Genomic DNA, 25566 nt, shown 5'->3' with positions numbered 1-25566 from the left:
CAGCTTCCTCACTAGCACAGTAGAAAGCTTTAGAGATGGGAAAAAGAGTGGCTGTATATGGAGAGAATAAGAATTTAATGCCTCTATCCTAGCCAAAGAAAGCAAGATTAATTCGGCATGAAGAATTTTAAAAAAAAGACCTTGATATTTCACTATTTGGGTTAGAACCTGAGCAAGCATGAAAACTGAGAGGGTGAAGAGTTGGAGTGGGATGCAGAACTAGGAGGGACTTGATGGTTGAGGTCTAGTCCTCTTTGTTTTTGTACTGGAAGTTCTCATCATGGTATCACTGAGAAGATAAATACCTAAGAAGGCTTGTGTCACTGAATAGGGGTCACAGTTGTTAGAGGGAAATTGTCTTCAAAGTAACCCTTCTTCTCCTGCCCTACAGTTCAGTGAATGTGGATACAGGCACTGCAGTTGACTATGCCAGCAGAAAAGTGGCTGATGTTGGAGGTTTTGCAGAATGCATTTAGGTGCCAGGCATTGTCACCGCCCTTCTAGGCACCATAGGCACAGATGTGGTACTAGTGCCAGTTCCTCAATGGCCTTCTCAGTATACTTCAGACCAGTTTCCTCCTTCATGATTTTGGTACTAAAGTTGATGTTGCAGCCTGCACCATTTCAGTTCTAAGGAATAGGCTTGTGATAAAAGGTATGCATAACTCCAAAATCTTCACAAACATGATGCAAAATGAAAAGGGCCAACCAGAGTTGATCTGCCATGTGGATTTCTTCACGAGGTCCTGTCTGGAATCCTCACAGGGCAAGTATAACCTCAGCATCGGTCCTTATAATTGTGGCTTTATCATACAAGCAGGCATGGCAATAAGCCTCCACGATATCCACACCATAGACTTTGTTGGCTCCCACACCACAGTAATATGAACCTTGGGCATCACGAAAGCTATTGAAGGCCAATTGAAGGGGTGACAATCTGCACCCATGAGAGTATACTCCTGCTCCATATCAAAACAGGTGTGCTGGTTGCTCACCACGCCCATTATCTGTTCACAAGTATGCTTTAAATTGGTCTCTCTAGGTTTTTATCATACTTGAAAATTTCAAAAAACACTAGCTTGTTAGGATCCTTAAGGAAGGGGTCCTAAAACATGTCATCAGGGACAAAATCATGTCATTATTGGAGCCTTCAGAATGAAAAGGACTAAAGTCATCAAAATTCAACTTGGGCAACTTTTCTTCATATTTGGGCTCACAGTCCAGGGTGCAGGTCTTTATGCTAAGTCTTTCTCCAGTACCATCAACCTTAATATACACAGTTTGGATTTTCTCACCCAAGGCAGGGACATATAAATCTGCTTGATACATTTGTTCAAGTGGGAACTGGGTGGCCATGGTGGAAGGTGTTCTGAATGGTGGGCAGGTGGCCATTGGTTGTGAGAGCCAGAGATGAGGTAACTGTGCAGCTTGGTTGCTCAGCACTTTTCCCATTCTCTTCTTTCTGTAAGCTGACTTTCTAATATTTGTTGTTTTCTATACTGTTGGTATTGAGCATCTCTTAAATATATTATTAATATTTGTCATGTTAACATTTTCTGAAATCTCCATTATTGCTAAATTGAAAGTTTTGATATTTATCAAGGAGAATGTCAGAGTTATTTATAATGTATAACTTATAAAGGAAGTAGAAATTCTTCTCAGAAGAGATTGAAAAACTGACATAGAAAAACCCATGTCATATAAACTACCCAAACTGGATCAATGGACATATAAAACTTAAACGGATCAAATTCAAGCAATGAAATTGAAGATTCCATCAAAAGCCTACCAACCAAGAAAAGCATAGGACCAGATGGACTCTCAGCTGAGTTCTATTAGATCTTAAAAGAAGAACTTTCACCAATACTCCTTAAGTTATTCCACGAAATTGAAAAGGAGAGAACCCTTCCAAACTTATTCTATAAAAGTAGTATCACTCTGATACCAAATACCAAAGACTCATGAAAAAAGAAAACTTCAGGCCAATATCCCTGATAAACACATTGATACAAAAATTCTCAATTAAATACTGGCAATTTGCATACAAAGACATATTAGAAAGTTAGTGTACCAAGGTCAACTGGGGTTCATCCCAGGGATGCAATGTTGGTTCAACATATGGCAATCAATAAACATTATTCAACATATCAATAGACTTAAAGACAAGAATCACATGATTATCTCAATAGATGCAGAAAAAGCATTTGACAAAATTCAGCATCCATTCATGCTCAAAACACTAGAAAACCTAGGCATAGAGGAAACATAGCTCAACATTGTAAAAGCTATATACACTAAACCTAAGGCCATTCTAAACGGAGAAAAACTAAGCATTCCCTCTAAAAACCAGAACAAGACAAAACCCTAGCCAGAGCAATAAGACAAAAGAAATAAATTAAAGGGATATGAATAGGAAAGGAAGAGCTCAGACTATCTCTATTTTCTACCACATGTTTCTATATTTAGAAGATCATGAAACTCTATTAGAAAACACCTAGAACTCATATAGGAATTCAGCAAAGTAGCAGGATTTTAAATCAATACCAATAAATCAATTGCATTTCTATACATCAAAGATATATCAGCTGAAGAGAAATCAGGAAAACTATCCCACTCAAAATAGCTTAAAAAAAATAAAATATTTGAGAATCAACCTAAAAAGAGGTTAAGGACCTACATAATGAAAACTACAGAATACTAAAGAAAGAAATGCAAGAAAATGTCAGAAAAATGGAAAGATCTCCTATGTTCCTGGATAGGCATAATCAATATTATCAAAATGGCCATACTACCAAAAGTGCTACACAAATTTAACACACTCTCTCTAAGGATCCCAATTATGTTCTTCACATAAATAGAAAAGGCAATTATTAAATTCATTTGGAAAACAATGCGGACATAATAGCCAAAGTAATACTTAGCTCGAAAAGTCACAGTATCCAACCTTAAATTATACTATGAGCTACAGTAACAAGAACAGCATGGTATTAGCACAAAAGCAAACATGAAGATCAATGGAAATGAATAGAAGATACAGAGACACACCCATATAAATACAGTTATCTCATTCTAGACAAAGGTGCCATAAACATGCACTGGAAATAGATAGCCTCTTCAACAAATGATGCTGGGAAAACTAAAAATCCATATGTAATAGAATAAAATTGAACCCCTACTTCTTACCCTGCACAAAACTCAACTCTAAGTGGATCAAAGACCTAGGCATTACTGGACCAAATTTTTTAACAAGACTCTTTAAATGCAAGAAGTAAAATCAAGAATCAATATGGGATGACATCAAACTGAAAATCTTCTTCACAGCAAAAGAAACAAGAACATGTACAGAAATACTACAGATTGAGAAAATCTTCCCCACCAATATCTCAGATAAGGTATTAATTTCCAGGATATATAAAGAACTCAAAAAACTTAACATCAGAAAAATAAATAACCCAATCAATAAAAGGCAGAACTAATCAGGCCTCACAATAGAAGAAATACAAATATTCAAAAAAATTTATGAAAAAAAAAGTTCAACATCACTAGCAATTAGAGAAATGTAATTAAAACTACACTGAGATTCCATCTCACTCCACCCAGAATGATAGCTAAAAAAGAATACAATTAACAATGTTGATGAAGATGTGAGAAGAAAGGTACTCTCATATATTGTTGGTGGGACTGCAAATTGGTACAACCACTATGGAAAGCAGTATGAAGATTCTTCAGAAAACTTGGAATGAAACAACCATTTGACCCATTTATACCATTTCTCAGTCTACACACAAAAGATTTAAAAACAACATACTAAGTGATGCAGCCACATCCATGTTTATAGTAGCTCAACTCACAATAGCCAAGCTATGGAAACAACCTAGGTGTCCTTCAATGAACAAATGGATAAAGAAAATGTGGTTTATATACACAATGGAATATTATTTAGCCATAAAGAAGAATAGAATTATGGTATTTGCCAGTAAATGGATGGAACTAGAGAATATCATGCTAAGTGAGCCAATCCCAAAAAACCCAATGCCAAACGTTCTCTCTGATTTGTGAATGCAAACACAAAACAAGGGAGCATGGGGAGGGGAATAATAGAAATAAATGGGACTGGATGGAAGTAACAGAGAGAGGAAAGGGGAGAGAAATAGGAAGGACAGTAGAATTAGTAGGACATAACTTTCCTAGCTTTGTATTTGTATACATAACCAGGGTAACTCTCCACTATGTATAACCACAAGATTAACCACAAGAGTATGAACCTAATATAAAAATTTATAGTTTATGTATGTATAGTCTGCCAAAATATATTCTACTGTCATGTATAACTAAAAAGAAAAAAAAAACATAAAACCCCATGTCAAACAAAAAAGAGGGTCTAGAATTCATTGACTCTATAATAGAGTAAATTTCTTCATAAATTAGCAAGTTAAGGAGTGTCCTCAAGAGGATGGTCCATAGGGGATGAGATGCAAATTATTAGTAATCACAAATTTTCAACAGTTTTATGTACTTCTAGACGTTAATTCTCTACCACTGGATTGGAAATTATCAAGTTCACAGTTTGCACTCCCTGTATAACACATCCTTATACTTTCAACAGAAACAAGGCATCCTAAGACGAAAGATAATTATCTCAACCAAATCAGTGCTACAGACAAAAACAATGTATTTCCATATATTAGGAGTAAATTAGGAGTTTGAATAAGATATTTTATTTGGTTCACAAGTCAAATCACAATTTTTGTTCTTTGTCTCATAATGTCATTATAATGTTTTTATACTTGCTTTAGAAGATCAGTTACTCAGTTTGTCTTTAAATCACTGTTAATAATGCTACAATATCACAATATGTTGTAGGACTGACCAGTGTTCTAATTTTAACATTGTTCAAATAACCATCATGGTACGAGGGTTAACTGAGAAATATGAGAGATCTTTCTGGGTGGATGAAAGGTTTTTTTGTGTCAAGCAGGGTGTTGGTTATATGAAAGTAACATCAATTTTGCAAAAGTTGATTTATGATACCTTTAAGATTTGAGCATGTCATTATTTGTAAGTTATACTGTAATAAAATAATTTTAATACTGAAGTTGAGATACAGTTAATGAGTAATAGAGTGTGTTCTACGTTACCTACTTTTATATCTTTTAACTTGGAAAAGAATTACTTTACAACAGAAGTATACTCAAAACAGGAAAGTAAAACATTAAAAGTAAGTAATAAAAGCAAAGACACACCTGTGATGTAATTATTCAGTTGTTACTAGTAACATAACATTAACACCTATGTCTCATTCTTGATGAAACCAATCCGAAGCTTCATAATCCTGAAGAAAGTAATAATCATTGTCTTTAAAAAGTATTTTTAACATTTGCTTGTATTTTAAGTCAAACTGTAGATTCTCTATTAGAATATATCTCCAAAACCCATCTTCAAATCAATTTTTATTCAAAAAAGAGATGTACAGAAATCATATCTTTAAAAAATCAGTTTGCGCTTCTGTTTTTTTCTCAAACATCCATATTGGAGCATATTTTTATAGGGCATGTATATTTCAGGGATTTACTGCTTTTGATCCTTTTTTTGTGTATTTAAAGCGTACTCTCTTTTCATATCATTGAAAAGAAAAACTCATATGTTTTTCTGAAAAAACTTTCATAGTTGACCATTTGAGTGCTTCCTTGATAAGGTTTTTCATATAAGTAGTATAATATTTTCTGTTAGGACATTTTCTACTGAAGATCATCAGTTTTGTTTTAGAATAGTTGTTTAAAATTGCAGTTAAACTAACTACAATAGTTCCTACACACATAAAAATCAGTGCATGATATGATGTCATCTAAATTAGCTGCCACATTATCATACAGGTTTTCTTTTCTCTTTTTTTCTTCTGTACTTCATGTTTTCAATAAATATTGCTTGGAAGTTCACAGCATAAGAAATCGAAAAGTGAACAATGGACAATGGTCTAGCCCTTTTACTCACTTAATTCTCTCTCTCTCTCTCTCTCTCTCTCTCTCTCTCTCTCTATATATATATATATATATATATATATATATATATATATATATATATTTGAGCATGTCATTAGACACTCACATATAATGTATTGCATTTAAAATTATGTATATACAAAAGTGTTTATGTGCATGATTGTACATTGTTTTTTTTTTTTTAAAGAGAGAGTGAGAGAGAGAGAGAGAGGGGGACAGAGAGAGAGAGAGAGAGAGAATTTTTAATATTTATTTTTTTTTTAGTTCTCGGCGGACACAACATCTTTGTTGGTATGTGGTGCTGAGGATCGAACCCGGGCCGCACGCATGCCAGGCGAGTGCGCTACCACTTGAGCCACATCCCTAGCCCTGTACATTGTTTAATAACAAAAGATTTAATTTTGTAGTGTGATTATAGTGGAAAAAGGTAACATTTGAATGATCTTAATATGCTCAAGTAAATTTCTATCACATAGTATTTATTATGGATAGAAAATTAATACATGCTATTTGATTATTATCAAATAGTTTCACATTTAAGTTGCTATCACAGGTTTTTAAATTATTCATTCCCTATAAATATTACTTTTTCTATGATACTTACTTTTTGTTTGTGTTTTAATTTTTCTTATTAAGGTTTCAGAGCTTTGGGGCAGATGAGTGGTTTTCTGGATAAGAAACCTGTCTCTTTTTAAAGAAGATATATTCATCCATAATAGGGTATTGGGTGCCACTTCTTGGACAAAGCCCTAAGATATCTGATGGCTGCATATTTTCTAAAAAGCTTATAAAAGGGGATTCTGATCAAAGAAGAGATCTATGAAAACGGACACTAATATTTGTAGTTTTAGAAGGTGATGCTTTTGGTCATATATATAGTGTGACCTCTCTGAAAATTGCTGTACTTTGAAAGACTCTTACAAGGAATAATTTCTCTCTTGTTATTTCAGTGTGTCATTCTTAATTTCATATTTCAAAGATTGATCACTTTGAAAAGACTATGGGAATAATTCATCCCAAAGCCTTTTAAGTGCTAGATATGTTCACTGTGCCTATCTATAGATGACAGCAAAATATTAATTGTCTTCCAGATTTTTACTTTTAACTATGCCATTATATCAGGTAATCACCAGGCTAGCACAGGTTTTAAAATAAATTCACCAAGCTTTGAACGACTATTTTGCATATGGCAAAGCCCTTATTGATTATTGTCCCTTCCCCTGTTTTTGAGAAGTCATGTTCCTCTACTGTCACTGCACTTTTACTACTTAGCTTTATATTGAATGATGGATCCTCCCTGCCTGCTGGAACACACAATTTGTTACTCAGAATCAGAAATCCCACTGAGAAAAATAACAGAATTTAAAAGTCATAAAGTGATGTGGGCTACTGTCTTCTTTTATCAATGAGTAAAGTAGGGAACCATAGGGTTTGGATTTAATCCTAAGTGATTCAAGTGACACAGGTGGTGAGGAAGACAGGAGGAGGGCTCACGTCCATTGGTTCACAACTCCCTCCTCCTGTACTTTCACTTTTATCCAAAGCTAACACATGCCTTCCACTTGATGCCCCTCATATTTCATTTATAAAACAGATGAACTCAAATAAATCTACCTCATTACCCCATCTTGTTTCACATTTCATTCTTACATCCCTTGAATCCTATAGAATGGAAAAAGTAACTTGGGAGGTTGAGGCAGGAAGATTGAAAATTTGAGGCCAGTCTGGGCAACTTATTAAGACCCTGTCTTAAAATTAAAAAAAAAAAAAAAGCTAGAGATCTAGCTCAGTAGTATAGCATACTTGGGTTTAATCCCCAGTGTTAGCACAAGACCCAGCACTAACTTGCTATATGATTTAATGCAGCCATTACTTACTGTGTTTTTTTCTCTATTTCCATTTTTATTTTACTAATAGCTCATTTTTATTAGGAAACATATATTTTGATGAATGAAAAAGAAATAAGACATGCAATAAACCTAACATCTAGATTTTTATCCTAAACTACTGGTTAGTCAGCAGAAACTTAAGAATAAAAAGAATGGATGGATGACTTGGTGACAGCTGCATTTTGAAAAGTTCACTTACATTAAAATTAGAAGTTCAGTAAACTAGATAAGGACCCATTGTGGTACTTTACACAGGATATAGTTGTAGCTTTATTTTGTTAGTTTATGTTGATGGAGATGATCAGGCAGAACTTTAGGGAGTGAAATAGGAATTATTAAGTATTGGTCAGAGAATCCAGAGAGGTAGAGGTACTAATAATGATGCATAGGTTTATAACTTGCTGATATCTGATGGCTGTGTATTATATGAAAGATGCTTACTGAGATAGGAAAGGATGGATTATTATGGGGCCAAAGTTTTTTATGAGTTAGTTTTGGGTATGTTGAATTAAAGTTGAGGAGGCTAAACCTTCAAAAGTAATGGTTAAGAAGCAGCTAAAGAGGTTAAAGGGGATAATTCCAAGAAATTATTATATTTTAATCTATTAGGTATGTTTTAATACCATGCCAACTTTTTTGAATTTTTTTTACAAGTAAGTTTGATTTAGAACATTATACTAAATATTTTGCACTTCGCTATGTAGTATAGGGCTTGACAAATTTTTCTGCAAAGAGATAGCAAATATTTTAGGTTTGTCCATATAGTCTTTCTCAAAATTACATAATTCTTCCATTGTAGCAACCAAATGTGAACTAATGGGTGTCCCTGTGTTCCAATAAAAAGTTTTCTGGATACAGGCACCAAGCCAAAATTTATGTATCCCCAAACTAGTGTATAAAGCAGATGCTGCCAAGGTGGCTGGAAATGAATATGCAAAGAAAATCAAAGGCATTAAAAAACTATTTTTCCAAAAAGATGCTTAATATTAATATATGAAAAAAGAATCCTAGTAATTAAAATTTTTAATTTAATATTCTTTTGAATATGAAATAAATCAAAACTCTATAATTACCCACACTATATAAATTTTCCAGAGGTATATAAATGAAGCAGATGTTTAAAGGCTCAAGTCTACACATGTAAGTATAAATGGAGTGGTGTATTAGGGTCCTCTAGAGGAAGAGAACCCGAAGGAGGTCTTATTTTTATTACTGTGCCTGATTTGTCAGTTAAGGACAAATGAAAATGGAAATCTCATGTTGGATATCAAGATCCTTTGACTTTTGTCAGGTCCATTCAGGTGTATGTGCTGAGTATGAAACCACTTCTGGTCAAACACCTGCAGCAGGGTGGGGCCAGGTGTCCTTTGCCTTGTAAGTCTTCTCCCTCTGGCCCCTGGGGCATTCACCTTAACTGACCACTTGCTTTGTAACAAATGCAACATATTCCTCCTGGTGTGTTTGAGCCATATCTCAAGCTCATTGCTCCCCAATGCCAACAGTCCATTCTAATTGACAACCTTTCTGGGATTGATGGGTAAGTTGATAATATATACTTCCACATAGATTTTAGATGGTGCTAAAAGAAGAATGACTCTTCTATGTCTCATTTCCCATGAACTCCTTGCCCAATGTGATAAAGCTAGAGAGAACAATGGACATTCATGAAGCATACGTTCTTGGAATGAAGCAGTTCTGGTCTAAAGAGTACAAGGAGAGAGACAGTTAGACAATGTGTTGTCATAAATTTATACTGCAGTGCATGTTGAATAACAAATTAACATAACAGAACATAGTTACATTCAAATTTTCTTTCATTCCCCAAATAAAGTGTGTTTTTGACAGATGTGTATCATCATCAATTAAGCACAAGAATCTTTATAGTCCAGCATTCCTAGCGGAAAAATGGACAATGTGGCATCATGAGTATTCAGTGAAAGTTTTCTCTACCAATTACTTTAAATCTTCATCAATAAGTTGCTATTATTACAAGAGGTCTGTGAGTGAAGTCATATAATTTTTAGGAGGAGTTCTTTATATGGACTAAAGAGCCTTATAAAATCACTTTCTTTGAGACTATACATACGGTAGGGAAACCCAGAGGAAGTAGCTATAATGTAGGTAGGCAAAGAGATTTTTGAGATGTTGACAAAACACAGCATGAGTATGGTCCAGAGAAAACAAGTTGTAAATGCAACTCAATTTCATATTTCTGCAATATTCAAGTTATTTGTGTAGATACCAGGGATGCTTGCTTTTATTAGAAATTAGAAAATGGAGAAAAATTACAAAGTGGAACCAAAGGAATGAAAAAATATATATGTATAAATATATATATATATATATATATATACGTGCATATATATATATACGTGCATATATATATATATATATATATATATATATATATATTCCACATACATTTAAGTGTCTTGAGAAGAGTTTTATGGAAAAATTAATAAAATTCATTTGAAAATGTTCAAGACAATAATAGGTAAGAAAAATCATTACACAAAAATAAGAAATACAATCATAGTATACCTTGGAAAACCTCCATTAGAAATATTTACACAGTCAAAATCATTTAAATCATAAATAAACTTTTGAAAAAATGTGATATGGAAGAGGTAGAGATTAGGAGAGAAGGAAAATAGGGAAGAGAACACTCATCTTCTGTAGTAGGAAGTGATGAATAATGCCTAAAATTTTAAAAAATATCACAGAATATCAGTGAAAACCATATATCTAGAATTTTTGAGGTAAACAGAAGAGTTCAGTTGTTAATGTGATTGTTTCAGGAAAAGGAAAAAAAAGTAATAAAGGATGATAAAAATATTTGTCAGAATTATTAGTCACAGATCAAGGTGAACTTTAAAATTTATGTATTTACTAATTTGATAATATTCATATTTAGAAATTATTCTACAATCAAGTATTTGATTTTGGCACAAATTTACTTTTTTTCTCAGTGTATATGGTTGTTTTTGCTTTATAAACCGTGTTTTCGCTTGATTTGTCTATGGCTAGACATGGTAGGGTGAAAATAGGTATATTGTAAAACAAATATAATTTCCTAAAGTAACTGGGTAATCTATGTAACCAGATCAATCAATTCAATTTGTCATTAACTCACTATCCCAAGAACTGCATAAACCTAATTAGAATTGTTTTTGTTGTTGTTGTTGTTGGTGGTGGTGGTGGTAAATATGGAGATGTCACAATAGCATGCTCTTGCTATCAGATGGTGATCTTCAAGTGCTAATTAACTGGTGCTTTTCTCCTAGATGCCCTTCTTATTTTAGGACCATCTCTGGCAAAGACATTAGTGATCTTTTCATTTTTTGGTATATCCTAATCCTTCGTTGATCTCTTTAATTCTTCAGATTGAACATCTGATGGTAAAGTGACTTTTGTGGTTGTATTGTTGAGAAACTTTCTAAATCCTAAATTCTTAGATTAATAGGGTATGCTACATTTATCTTTAAACATATTTCTATTGTTTCTTAAGTTTTGTGTTTTTAGCTTCACCTCACGAATCTCTTTCAGTTTTCCCTGGAATTTCATACTTATGAAATAGCCTTATTAATGATGACTACAGCCACAAATTCCATGACTCATCCGGCTTTGTTGCAAATGCAACTCAATTTCATATCTCTGCAATATTCAAGTTACTTGTGTAGATACTGGGGATGCTTGCACTTATTAGAAATTAGGAAATGGAGTTTTCAGGCACAAAACATTGCTCTAAACTTCTTTTTTATTTGTACTTTTTAGATATAAACAACAGCAGAGTGTATTTTAACATATTATACATACATGGAGTATAACTTATTCTATTTAGGATCCTTATTCTAGTGGTGGTACATGATGTGGAATTTCACTGGTGGTATATTCATATATGAACATAAGAAAGTTATGTCCCATTCATTTTGTTATCTTCCTAATTAATTTACTTCTAAGTGTGTGTGTGTGTGTGTGTGTGTGTGTGTGTTTGTTGACTACATAGATGTAAGGGTGCATGCATAGAGAAATGTGTATCTATACAATCTAGATGCAACATCTCTCCCAAAAGGAACAAAAAAAAATGATAAAAGTTACACATAAAATTCAGAATTTGTAAAAGTTGCAATGGTAGATCAATTATTTATTTCCAAAAATATTGGAGAAAAGAGTTCTTTAAATGAAAATTTCCCCAGACTATTTAAAAACAAGAGCTTAAAGTGTTCACTTTTAAATATCCCTTTGTCTATAGCATTTAGATTCAAAGGAATAATCTGGCCACATTTTAAGACAAGGTGTAAATGTGGCTTCATCACTAAAAACAACCTATCCTAATGCTATTTGATAGTATGTGTGTGTGTGGGGGTGTGTCATTTATGGGGTACACTAAAGGAAATGTCCAGGGGCATCCAGAGGCTCTCTTTATTTTCTCTTGTAACTATTTTTATTACTAGTCTAGAATCAAAACAGGTTTCTATGTGTGACTAATAACCCTCATCAAAATACTTTGTATCACCTTAAATGTTTGGGTGTTCTCATACACCTTGCCTTCAATTTGCCTATCCTCATTTTCACTTGAACAAAGCTTCCCAGGGTGAATGTGCAATTCCAGTTGAAGTTAATAGGCCTAATTCTGCTGCCTCTACCCAGATCCACTTGCCTGGTGATTGAATGTCAGTACCTTCGTAAAAAGAATCTGTGTGAATGTTGTGCTAAAGTCAAGTCTGTAATTAATATAGTTTGCAAACAGTGGAATTTAATTTCCAGATGTAGAGAGTCTACATTTTATCTGATAATCTAGACAAAGGAATAAATTCAAGAAAGGAACAGAATGAACCTCATTCTCACTTCTGTTTATAAAAGAGCTCATAGCCTGGAGGATAAAATGGGGGTTCATGAAATTAAAATGCTGTAGGAAAAACAATTTTTATTCAATTTTATGAGAAAATATCCTAAATCCTTTTACCCCCTCTTTGCAATATACTTATTAGACAACAGTTATTTTATGCAAATATTAAATAGTGCTTCAATGCACATTAGATTGTATTATCTACTTTATTTCTCTTGGTGATATGGGCACTTTTTTCTCCTCTTACATTCTAATTGTATATAAAATCACTTAATGCATTTTATATATACACAAGTGCTTCATAGTATATATAAAATATTTGTTTTGAATTTCAACATCTGTTATTTATTTTCTGAAAGCATAATATGAATTTTTAAGTTGCATTCATAGCATGCAAACAAAATAAAATAATAGTCAAAAGGCCCCTGGCATTCACCATAAATATATATAAGCAAATATAAAGTAAGCCAAGTGTTTTTGTGACAAAATCTTTCTGAACTGTTGCATGATATACTTTTTGATACTGTCACATTCCATTTTATATTGAAGATTTTCATAAGATGGTCTCGAGTTAAGCAGAGGAAAGCTATTTGATTACATTCTGAAGCAAGTAGAATTAGTTTTTGCCTATGCTTGTGAACAAAGGAAAATTCTTCCAAAAAAATAAAATTGAAAGACTTGCAATTTAGGAGACTTTGATCTTTCTTTTTTACATTTTTTTTCACATGTTGATCATTTGCAGAATTTGACCATTGTTAACATTATGACTATCATCCCCTGGTCATCATTTGAAACAATGAGTTGGGCAATTCTAATATAACATCTTACAAAGCCTTCATAAGTACCTCCTGAGATGGTAGTACAATCATCCACATTTCATTCGTGTAAAAACTGCAGTCCAAATAAGGGCATTTGCCATGTATAATAGCATAATTTACTGTGAACATACTTTATATACAGTTATGAAAAATTGTGCTGTGAATGAATAATTATGAATGTAATGCATTCCACTATTGTCATGTATGAAATAAATATTTTTTTTAAAAAAAGGGCATTTGCTAATCACCTTAGACCTGAACTCAGCGTTGCCTGGATTTATTTAATCTTTCTATTTTAAAGTCACTAAAACATTAATTGAACCAAATACCGAATACAAATTATGGTGGTTTATAACAATTCTGGCTCTGAGTTAAATACTCAGGATAGATCCTGTAAACACTTTACTTAGAAATTTCTTTTTATCACCAGAAAGAAGTAAATTAAGTTTAGTATTACCTTGAAATCTTTCAGTGAACTTTCTCTAACTACCTTATCTTTCTGTGTCCTAATTCTCTAAATAATCTTCCATATTAGCGTTCTCAAGAGAATCGGAAGCAATCAAATATAGATAAAAATATCTATGATTGTAAATGATTGGATCAAAAGATTCTGGAGACTCTGAATTCCCCATATCTGAAGCAAGCAAGATGGACTCCCTGGAAAGTCAATGTGGTAGTTCCAGCCTGAGTCTGAGGGCCAGAGAACCCAAATCTGCTGATGGTATGAATTCCAGTCCTAAAGAGACTTGAGACCCAAAAGCTAATATTTTAGTTTGAATGTAAAGGGAGAGAAAGACCAACATCCCAGCTCAAGCAGTCAGCAAAGAGGAACTCCCTCTTACTCAGCCCTTTTTGTTCCATTCAGGTCTTGTTTGGATTTGGCCCACTCACTTTAAGAAAAGCAATTTGTTTTACTCAGTCTCTGAATTCAAATGACCTTATCCAGAAACACCCCCACAGACATACTCAGAATAATGCTTCTGTGACCCAATCAAGTTAACACAGAAAATTAACCATCACATCCTCCCTCCCTGAAAAGTTCTGATAGATACAGAACTTACTTATATGAAGTAATTTGGGGTTCTATCCTGTTTTAGGACATGTTTCATGAAAGCAGGACTTTGATCTGCTTCTATAATCCTTTTAAACTCAACATTTAGAGCAGTGCTTTAAAAATAGAGTGTACATTTGAAAAATTGTTGTTGGATAAATGTTGTTACAAGAGTGTTTTGGATTCAGATGACAATCTCCTATTTTATAAAGTTATACCTATATTAAAACTGGCTTTGAACAATTTTATTAATTTTAAACATTTTCAGAAAACATAATTAAATATGATGGAATCAGAGAAGAGGGGACTTGCTTTGTTTTGAATTAGTCTAGATCAGTATTATCGAAAAAATGAGACGAGTTAGGCTAAGAAGTTTGAACTGGGTTTTGATAAGTTCAGAAAAATAGAAAAACATATTCTAAAAGGGAGGCAGAGTTTAAATAAATATTCATAGGTGAGAAAACATTGGAAAATAGGAGGGAGGAGATGTTGATCAAATTTGAGCAAGTAAAGATATTTATAATTTTATGAAGAATAAAAGCAAGGCCGAAGAAAGTTTGTTCTTGATATTTGAGGAGAAAATGTCTGAAGTTAGGATTTTAGGCATAGAACAATGCTTTAGAATCTGAACTGTTCAGTATTATCAGGATTTGACATTCACCTGCAGGGAAATGGGACTCATCAAAAGTCCTCCAAGAGGTTAATAGTCTAACATATGTAAAGTTTAAGAAAGTTAATTTCACTGTGATACATAACTTGTAATGAAAAAGAGATTGTAGAAAGAAAATAAATAGAAGGTGACTGATATTTTATTCACAACACATTCATTCTTCCATAAGGAGAAGCAATACCAATTATCTTCCAAATGAAAGGATCTTTTTCAATGAAAGAAATACATTCATCTTTGAGGAGATTAACATATGGTAACAAACAAAATTTGGAGGCTCCATAAGCAGGAGCTCTCATATCTCTTTATGCCATTCTTGTTCAGCTATTCAGGGCACAGCATAGAATTTCTAGACTGAAGATGAGAACAAGCACTGAGATACTCACTGTGAAATTGACATGTAAAATTTTACTTCCTGACAACAGCAACAATAAAAATTTCTTTGCATAGATCATTGTTTGTAGCTTCCTATAATTAAACTGAAAGCTAAAACATCCCTCCATTCATTAGACAGATGAAACCCATGAAGTTATTTTTCCTTCAATACTTAGAAATAAGTAATGAAATAGTGTTGACTATAGTTTAAGGTGCAGGGATATCTGCTGTTTCCATTGTAAATATTGCTTTATTTATAAAATCATAGCCATTTCCTGGTTATAAGACAACATTTTCCCTTCCTACCTTATTGCTCTGAAAAGTACCAGATGAACATTGAATTATAGTAGCTTAAAATAGCAAATAGTTAGCTTGCTCTGTGTGAGTGAGTGAGTGTGTGTGTGTGTGTGTGTGTGTGTGTGTGTGTGTGTGCATATGTTATGAACACTACTTCAGCCTAAAACAGATTAGGACCAAAAGCAGGATTGACAGAAGAGAGAATGAAAATGAAGAGGAAAAACATAAAGATTTATCATTAAAACAAAATTTGGTGTGATTTTTAAAAAAATGTAATTGAAAACTTATCTCATTCTTTTATTCAAATACATAAACAAAAGACATATCAGAAGAGAAGCAATGATTTATTATGTTTATTCAAAATCATGATAGAAAGACTTTGCACATGAATCTGCTGCCATGAGTCTAGCTACTGGAGAAAAGTCAGTCAGTTTCACATATTTGTCTAGAATTCAACTGAAAATTGGAATTCCAGTTATTGATAGGGATTTTTTTTTGTTCTCAGATCTTGTGTTCTTGAAATTGACTTTCATAAAAATACTTATAAGATAAATTTATTTTATCAATGTCTTACTTAGATTCCAGGCAAGACTGAAACGGTAAAATCATAGCAAAATTTATTAGATAAAGAAAGCAGCACTCTTCCAAGAGGGAGAAAAATGGGTCTTTTCCCAGCAGAGAGCTATAGCTCATTTCCTTATGTGTAAGGTTTTATTGGAAGAAGAGTGGTTTGTTGGACAGTTCTGCCCAAGCCTAACCTATGGACTCTGGATTGACAGGCTACATTATTTAACAGCTTAAGGGCAACTCTTGTTCATCTTGTCCTGCCTGACAGGTCCTAATTGGAGCTGGTTTTCAGAGTTTGTGGTTGGTGGACTCTGGGCTCAATCATCCTACTTTTCCTAGGACTGGAATCTCAGTATGTTCAGGGTCCTGCTTAAAATATTTTAGAAATTAGGCCCTTTTGAGCAACATACCCTTTTCCTTTGGTTCTTACTTCTGGAGTTTATCTGTCTTCCTCCTATTGTAAAAGGAATAGTTGATAAAGCTAAGAGCAGGAAAAAGTCCTGAAATAGTTATCTTGTCAGACCTTGTGGTACCACCGAGGCAGGGCTACTGATTAACTGATTTATTTTGCAGTAAGTATTTTTAAAAACCCATAATCCACACTGATGTATAATTATTGCCTAATGCAAATTTTTCATATTTGAAACAGGAAAATTGATTTTCATAAAAATACTTTAAAGAGAAATTTATTTTATCAATGTCTAACTTAGATTCACTCTAAAGGGACACTGATTATAAACTACAAGGAAAACGGAAACATAACATTTATTGTAATGAAAATGGAAGATGATTTTAAAAATTAAACAGGAATTTTCAGTTAAATGATGCTTTTTAACTTTGGTATATAGTAAAGAAACCATGATTATATGACTAGAATTTTCTGATTCATAGTCATGAAATCTAATTGAAATTATATTTTTCATATTCTAATATAAAATGTATATCTATGATAACTCCTTAATTTGAAGCCTAAATCCTCAACTTTCAACATAAATTATTAAAAAGATACAGTATTCTTTGATTAAATAAGATTTTTCAGCATTAGCTATTCTGTTTTTTTAAGGAAAAGAATAATGTACTCTATCACAACTGAAAAATTAATTTCAAAAGCACTTTACATTTTTGAGTAAATAATTCATCATTTGTTAAAAAAACAGCATGTCCTTAACTATTGCTTAAAAAGTTATTTTGCCTGTAAATAATTATACTTAAATTGCTGATTTCTGGAAATACATTGACCATAAAAATCTTTCTTAAAATGTCCTCTGGGTTAAAAATTGTAAAAACTGTGTGTGTGTGTGTGTGTGTGTGTGTGTGTGTAAAATGTCTGAGACTTATGGTATCTTGTACAAAGAGAGGAGGAACTGGTCTCTTTTTTTCTCACTTTATCAGTTAAAAGTAGTGACATTGGTGAAGGAATAAAACGGGGTGTAGTTGAATTCCCTGCCTCTGTGGAATGGCAATGAGGCCATGAAGGCATAAGGGATGCTGAAAAGACATCACAGATGACAAAGTTGCTGGCAGTGGGTGAAAGAGCAATTGCTAGTAAGAGATAAATCGTGTTCTAAGACCCAATTTATTCAGAATATCTTAGTATGTGGGAAGATGGAGGAGAAAGAAAAATAACAAGAAAGATAGCTTTGGAGGTGGTGCTGGTGACTACAGGGAGGATGCAGGACTTCTTGGGAAACATGAATGAGGACATGTAGAGCATGCGGCAAGGGAGGGAGACCAGGGAAATGGAAGTGAGGGAAGAGGAAGATGTGATGCCATTTAATCTATTGCTTCCTCCAAACTAATCAGAACCTACGTGTCTTCCATTTTTCACAGAGATTTTGGAGTTTGAGACAACAAATCCTGCCCTTGCATTTATAATCATATTTAGGGTTATGATGATACCTGAGTCAGATATAAATACAAGTTAGTAATGTAGATAAAATTCAAATGTGAACCACTCTGTAGTCTATAAAAATAGTCCACATTGATATATATATATATATATATATATATATATATAACATGTATGCTGGGGCTGGGTATGTAGCTCATATCAGGAATCATGTTAGGAATACTGCAATACATACTAATAAGAATTCTAAATAATAACATTCTTTTATCTTTAGAAAATTAAGTGATTTTAATCTTTTTTGTTCCAAAAACATTCCTTCAGTAAATAAGCAAAGAAAATCCTTCAGTCAAATAACTGTATCCAAGATTATTAAATAACAATTTGGTGAAAATCCTATTAGAGAACAGTCATTGATTTTTTAATATAAATATAAATTGAAAATGTGGGATCTTAGAAAAGATGCAATTTTATTTATAGAAAAAATAACAGATTTGTTATTTTATTTTCTTTCATAATAAAATACAGAGAGGTATTTCTAGCTGCCTATAATATCTCTGTCTTTCTCTCTCTCTCTCTCTCTCTCTCTCTCTCTCTCTCTCTCACACACACACACACACACACACACACACACACACACACTTTTTTGTTTTGTTCTGTAGTGTTGGTGATCAAACTCAGGATCTTGTGCATGTTAGGCAAATGCTCTACCAATAAGCTACATCCCCAGCCCCAACATACATGTTTTATACATATCAATATAAACATTTTTTATAGACTACAGAGTGATCCATATTTGAATTTTATCTACATTGTTATCTTGTATTTATATCTGAATCAGGTATCATCATAACCCTACAACAATATTGCAAGAGACCCACATCCAAAATTGTGTGAATATATTTGGAAGCATTATATGCAGAATGCCTTGGAAACTCTGAAGTGAGTGTGGGTGGATCAAACATGATAAATGACACAGACATTTGCGGGAAGGGACTAAGAACATCTGTGAAGTCTGATTCTGTTATCTGTAATCTATAAAATTACCTTTAGATTAGAAAGGGGATGATTTAAACTATGCCTGAATGTGTTCAATAAGCATACTGCCTCTTGGAAAAGAACAGTTTCTCCCAAGTGAGCATGCCATCTCAGGCTGCTCAGCAGAATAGAGTCTAATCTGGCTTTCTACATCCTTTATTTAAAATTGTATTGGAAATTACTGGTCTTTAAAAATCTTTTTTGGTGAACAGTGGGTTTCAATCTTCTTTCCTGAAGCTATCAGCACATCAGCTTTGCTGTGGTTCTTACTATCTGAAAGGAACAGATTTCAAAATTATCATAATTGCTCATTAACTATAGTAGGATCATGATGATTAAAGAATTGATGCATGGTGGCAAATAATTTCCTGAGAGATTTTAATTGAAGAGCTTAAAAAATATTACACACCTGAAATTACCATGCTTTCAAATTTAACCTATGGTTTTAAACATCATGACAAATGTCCTATAGTTTCCTCAGAATCTGATATATTAAAGGTATTCAAATGTTTGTGCATAAATGTGAGATTGCATTTCTAGGGTTGTCTCTTCTTTGTCTAGACAGTTTGAATTGGATGATTAATGTAAATAAGGGGCTAAAAAGTTTTAAAATGTAAAGGGACAGGTAGTGAGTATTTTCAGCTTTGGAGTCCACTTGGTCCCCATATCTAGGACTCATCTTTGTTCTTCTAAAGAACAATTTGTAAAGGACTGAGCATGCTTATATTACAATAAGAGTTGACTAATTAAAATTTAGGAGTATAATAGATTGAATTCATGCGTCATAGTTTGTCAATCCTGTTCCGAGTGATATTTTGTCTTGAGTTTTCCTGTTTACATACTTTATTCTTGTAGCTAAGAAATCAATGTGATATATTAAGGCACCATATTGATCACTGAGATGCTCTTTGGGATATTTTATTTTCAAGGGAAACACTGACTATTTTCGTGGCCACATGAGTTGTTACTGCTCCATGGCTTTGAAATGACTCAATAAAAAAGTCAGGGGGCCACAAAATTACTCAGACATGAAGGGAACACTGAACTGAGACAGTTGAGAAATATCTGCTTTAATCTATCCTATTTTTTCTTATTGGATATATGTTTTTAAAATTTCTTGGGCTGGGGTTGTGGCTCAGCAGTAGTGCACTTGCCTGGCATGCATGCAGCACTGAATTCGAGTCTCAGCACCACATATAAGTAAAATAAATAAATAAAGGTCAATCAAGAAATATTTTTTTAAAAATTTCTTGAAAGTATAATTTTTTGCTACTTCCAATCTGTCAATAATTTCCAATTGATTATTGCCACTACTTGCATGGCTGTTAATTCAGAAATGGGGGATGAGAAAAGGCAAACAAACAGAGAGAGAAAGCTGGGACCAGGTGGAACACCATCCTTTGATGGAGGAACTATGAACCAGAGCTATCTCAGTACATTTATCATGTAGGTTTTATCATCAAAAGGATTTTCTGTGAGGAAGTTTCTTCAAAGCAGGCAGTCTTAAAAGATGAAGTACTGGCAACCAATAATAATTGTTATTTTTGTGTTCATAATACTCTACCCCTGCTGCTGTCTGAACTCAGGGTTAAGAATGATTGTTCTGTGTCTTGCACATAGCCTCTTTAAGCAGGATGTGACGATAGCAAATGGGCCATTTTGACTTTTACCTTTACACAGGAAGTTCCCAACACAGGCACAGGTTCCTCCTGTAAGACAGTCAGAGATCCTAAGCCAAGTCACCACTCCCCACAGATTACAGAAAAACAAAACAAATCAGGCTAATTTTCAGCTTTTATTTTTAGTACTAAGCCATAACTCAAGATTTAATGCAAAAATGTAGTTAATCCAGGAAGTGTTAAAATATGTATTCTTTTCAGAAAGTCATTCATGAAAGTGATATCACAAAATCAAAAGATGAACAAAGAGTTGTTGATAGTAGCAACTAAATAAATTGATTAATTAGAGATTAAAAGGAAATTCAGCAGAGTGACAGAGGAATAAATAGAACAAATGTAAAAGAAAGCATCAGATAAGACAGCAGTCTTGTGCAGGAAAACATTGATGGATCATCAATTAACATTATACCTAAGTGTCTGTACCTTCAGGAGGACTTTGAATCAGCAAGTTTAAACAAAACCCTGACTAGTATTGTGTGCCACATCGTGGATTTGAAATATTATTGTTCAAGTAATGAAGATCACTTAGAAATTTTTTAAAAGATTAAGCTGTGGTTTTGGAGGGATACTCAGAGAGACTAGAAATGCAACCAAGAGGAATGCAAAATTAAAGTTAATGCAGCCTTTACTCAACTGCCAACAATGTCTAAGTACTTTACAGTAAATTTACTCCTCAGAATGAATTTTTTAGATGAGTATTGTGATTATTTTTCTGTTTTATAATTGGAGAGACTGAGGTACAGACACATGAGGGTTATAGGGTAAGCATCAATGCTGGAAATAGGACTCAGTTATCTTGTCCCAGATTTATGCTCCTAAGAACTGAATTTACTGCCTCTCAACAATCTAGATGAGAAGTGATGGGGGCACATTTATTATACTAGCAATGACATGGAGACACTGGAAAGCCTAAGATATTCAATTCACAGAATTTAGTGATACAGCCCAAATGGTGGAGAAGGAGCCTTCTGTGGTATTCTTCAGATTTTAAACTGGGGTGAGAGTATTAATAGTGAATTACAAGAGAGAGAGGAATTTGATTTGAAAAGTAATCCAATCAACATTAAGAATGTTGAATTGAAATGCTAAAATATCCAGGCATAAATTTTCAGTAAGAAGTTTTATATATAAATTCAATTATTCTGTAAAAGTCTGATGAGATGATACTTATTTCAGACTGGCCAGAATTATCAGAGATGGTAATATAAATATGTAATTGTAATAAATATCACAATCATCTATATAGTGTGGATAATTACACAAACCAGGAGTCCTCAAGAGCATATGAGCATTTCAAGGGCAGTTGAAAAAACAAGAGCCAAAATCAAGAATGCTAGGCAGATTGTGTATTAATTTACTAGTTAAGTTACAATGCTTCCCTCTTTTCCACACTCATTTCTTTTCTTTTCACTTTTCTTTTGGGGGTACTAGAGATTAAACTCAGGGGCACTTGACCACTGAGCCACATCCCTAACCCTTTTTGGCATTTTATTTAGAGACAGGGTCTCCCTGAGTTGCTTAGTTCCTCGCTTTTGCTGAGGTTGGCTTTGAACTCGCAATCCACTGGTTTTAGCCTCCTGAACCACTGGGATTACAGTTATGAGCCACCATGCCCCGCCCACACTCATTTCTCACAATACCCTAATGCTTAGCATACCCACAGCCCTTTATCTGTATTTCTTCTAATAGAACAAAATATTCTGTTCTACTTGGTTTCACATTATATCCTCAAACCATTGAAATTGTGTACATATATTGGTAGTTTTTATTTTCATGTTAGTGGGAAATAGAAGACTCTGCTACAGATGAAGAAGCAATTGGTCTGGACTAAATAATCAGTACGGTAGATAGGGTTCCAAAGCGCTCTCTGAATCATAACCTGGAAGTAAATTGATGGTACATCACTTCTGGAAGGCTTGGAATACCAAGAATGTTTCCTACGTCATTATTTAGTCTCTCCTTTAAGTAAATCACTATTAACTGAAGAAATCTAATCAAGTAATGAGCTTTTTGCAAATTTAAGCTGTCTAACCCTTGAAAACATGATGGCTTACACTACATTTGCCGCCTCTCTTGGGGGCATATTTGCCAATATCATAATATAAACAATAGGTGAATAGGAATCTTTATATCAATATTGAAAATCTAAACAAATTCAGAAAGGGATGCTGCTAGGCATCAGGAACAGGTAGAGATTTATATTGGGAAACTTTATTTCATTAATCTCCATTTCTGATCATTTGCTTTCTTCTTTCTCTTATTCAGAAAACTAGCTTTTCTTAAAACTTTCTGGATGAAATAAATGGTAATAAACATGATTTCAAAAAGCCATAACATTTAAAAGCTTGAGGCACTATAGACAGATGGCTGCAATCACTTATAGTCACAAGTCCAAAAATTCCAGGGGAGAGAATCATTAGTAGATTTACAGTCTCTTTTCTGATTCTGGAGAAATCAGTGGCTAGATGATTAGATAATATGTAATATAGCCATCTGGGAAATGACTAGGGAAAAAAAAATTTGCTGACAACCCTAAATACATTCATCCTATACAGGCATATGAGTTGTGTGTATCTGCCACTGAGCTTTTTTTGTTTGTTTGTTTTAGTTGTAGTTGGACACAGTACCTTTATTTTATTTTTTATGTGGTGCTGAAGATCCAACCCATCGCCCCAAGTGCTAGGTGAGTGCTCTACCACTGAGCCACAACCCCAGCCCCTCTGCCATTGAGCTTTAATCCTCAATAGCAAACCTGCTTTTTTCCCTACATTTTCACCATGATTTGATCCAAATTATTATTGAGTGACTTTATAAAGGCAGCATAATTAATGTTTTTGAAGGAATGTGAGGTTGAGTTTTACAAAGGAGAAGAATGAACAGGAATGGAGTATAGAAGAATTACACAATTGTGCCTATCAAGAAAGAAAAATAAGTAGAGATTTATTGAATGAAACAAGAAAGCTACTTGCAATGAAAAAGAAAAACACTGTAAAGCACATTAAACTAAAATACATTATGGTTTGGAACTATTTAAGATTTTTGGTATTTGGAAAATTATTTAATTGTTGTACTTGTTATTTAAGTGTACATTAGTTATTTGCTAGAATTGCATTTCAAAACACAAATGCTTAATTCTCATTTATGTGCAGAATATATCTGTTTGCTTGTTTATTAATCACTAAATATTTATTTCTGTATTACATTAAGTGTAATAAATTATTTTAATTCAACTAAATTCAACTGTTTCCTTTGGATATCTTTTTGATAGGAACAAAGATCACTTGGGTTACTTCTATTAATCCCTGCACTGGTTTTATGGTATGACAAAAATGCATATTATGTTATTGAACACTCATGCATGGTGGTGCTTGAAGTGAAAAGTATAATTTTTATTATGAGTTTAATATGTGATGTTCAGTAAGTTTTCTGAGAAAACAAAATTTCTGAATTACAATGAAGTTATATAAGTACACACCTTTTTGTTTTAGAAATTATTTGAAGTATTGTCTATTTGAGAAAAAAATATGGATACAAGATTTTACTTTTTTTAATTGTATAAAAATCAAGTCAATATTTTTTTTGACTTTTGCTTCTTCACTCTACACCCAAAGGAAATTGACACTGATTATAAATCCATTCTATTACAAATTTCTTCTGAATGTAGAGTGTTGTAAATAATAAACATTTTAAAATGGAATATTTTCACAATTATGTTTGGAAACATGTTGAAGATGAGATAATTACATGTTAATTCTACATGGATGAAAATTTTCTAGTGATGATATGTATTTATGTCCAACATATCATGTTTTTTTGATTTTTAAAATGTTATAGCTTAAAATTTCTTTTCAGTTGACTATATTTTCTATTTTCTTAATATAGTCCACTTGTAGTTTATTCATGATAATCTATAAAAGTAGGAGTAAAACATCTGCAAAGGCTTTATCATGATAGATAAGTAATTTTGCTCATGGAAATAATAATGATTTTGGTCTGTTTGTCAAGTATACCATGTTTCTAGATTACATAGGTTGGACATATATACACACATCCAAAAACATGTACATAAATCTTATACAACAAGAAGGAATATAAAGAGTAAGAAATAATGATATTGAAAAAGGACATAAGATTTTAACAGCAATATAGCTAAAATTTATATCCATAAATTAGGACTGGCATGTATGAGGATGTAAGAATATAACATGCATTAAAAGGTTTGTAATTTGAAGGCAATTCTTAGTAAATACAAAAAAATGGAGAAAATACCTTACATTCTATCAGATCATAATGGGATGAAATTAGAAATCAATGATATAATACAAAATAGAAGCATGGGGCTGGGGTTGTGGCTCAGCGGTAGAGCACTCGCCTAGCATGTGTGAGGCCCTGGGTTCAATCCTCAACACCACATAAAAATAAATAAACTAAAATGTATTGTGTCCAACTGCAACTAAAAAATAAAAATATTAAAAAAGAAGCTACTCTAAT

The 25566-nt window shown here is 33.1% G+C and overlaps 1 pseudogene; it reads right to left on the bottom strand.

The window, feature by feature from the left end:
* Window positions 1-244: 244 nt before the first annotated feature.
* Window positions 245-25566, bottom strand: part of LOC101966892 (glutamine synthetase-like) — a 110536-nt pseudogene continuing 85214 nt past the window's right edge.

This window comes from Ictidomys tridecemlineatus, chromosome 7, assembly GCF_052094955.1.
Source record: "Ictidomys tridecemlineatus isolate mIctTri1 chromosome 7, mIctTri1.hap1, whole genome shotgun sequence".
Lineage (NCBI taxonomy): Eukaryota > Metazoa > Chordata > Mammalia > Rodentia > Sciuridae > Ictidomys > Ictidomys tridecemlineatus.
This window is presented reverse-complemented; position numbering and strand designations above follow the sequence as displayed.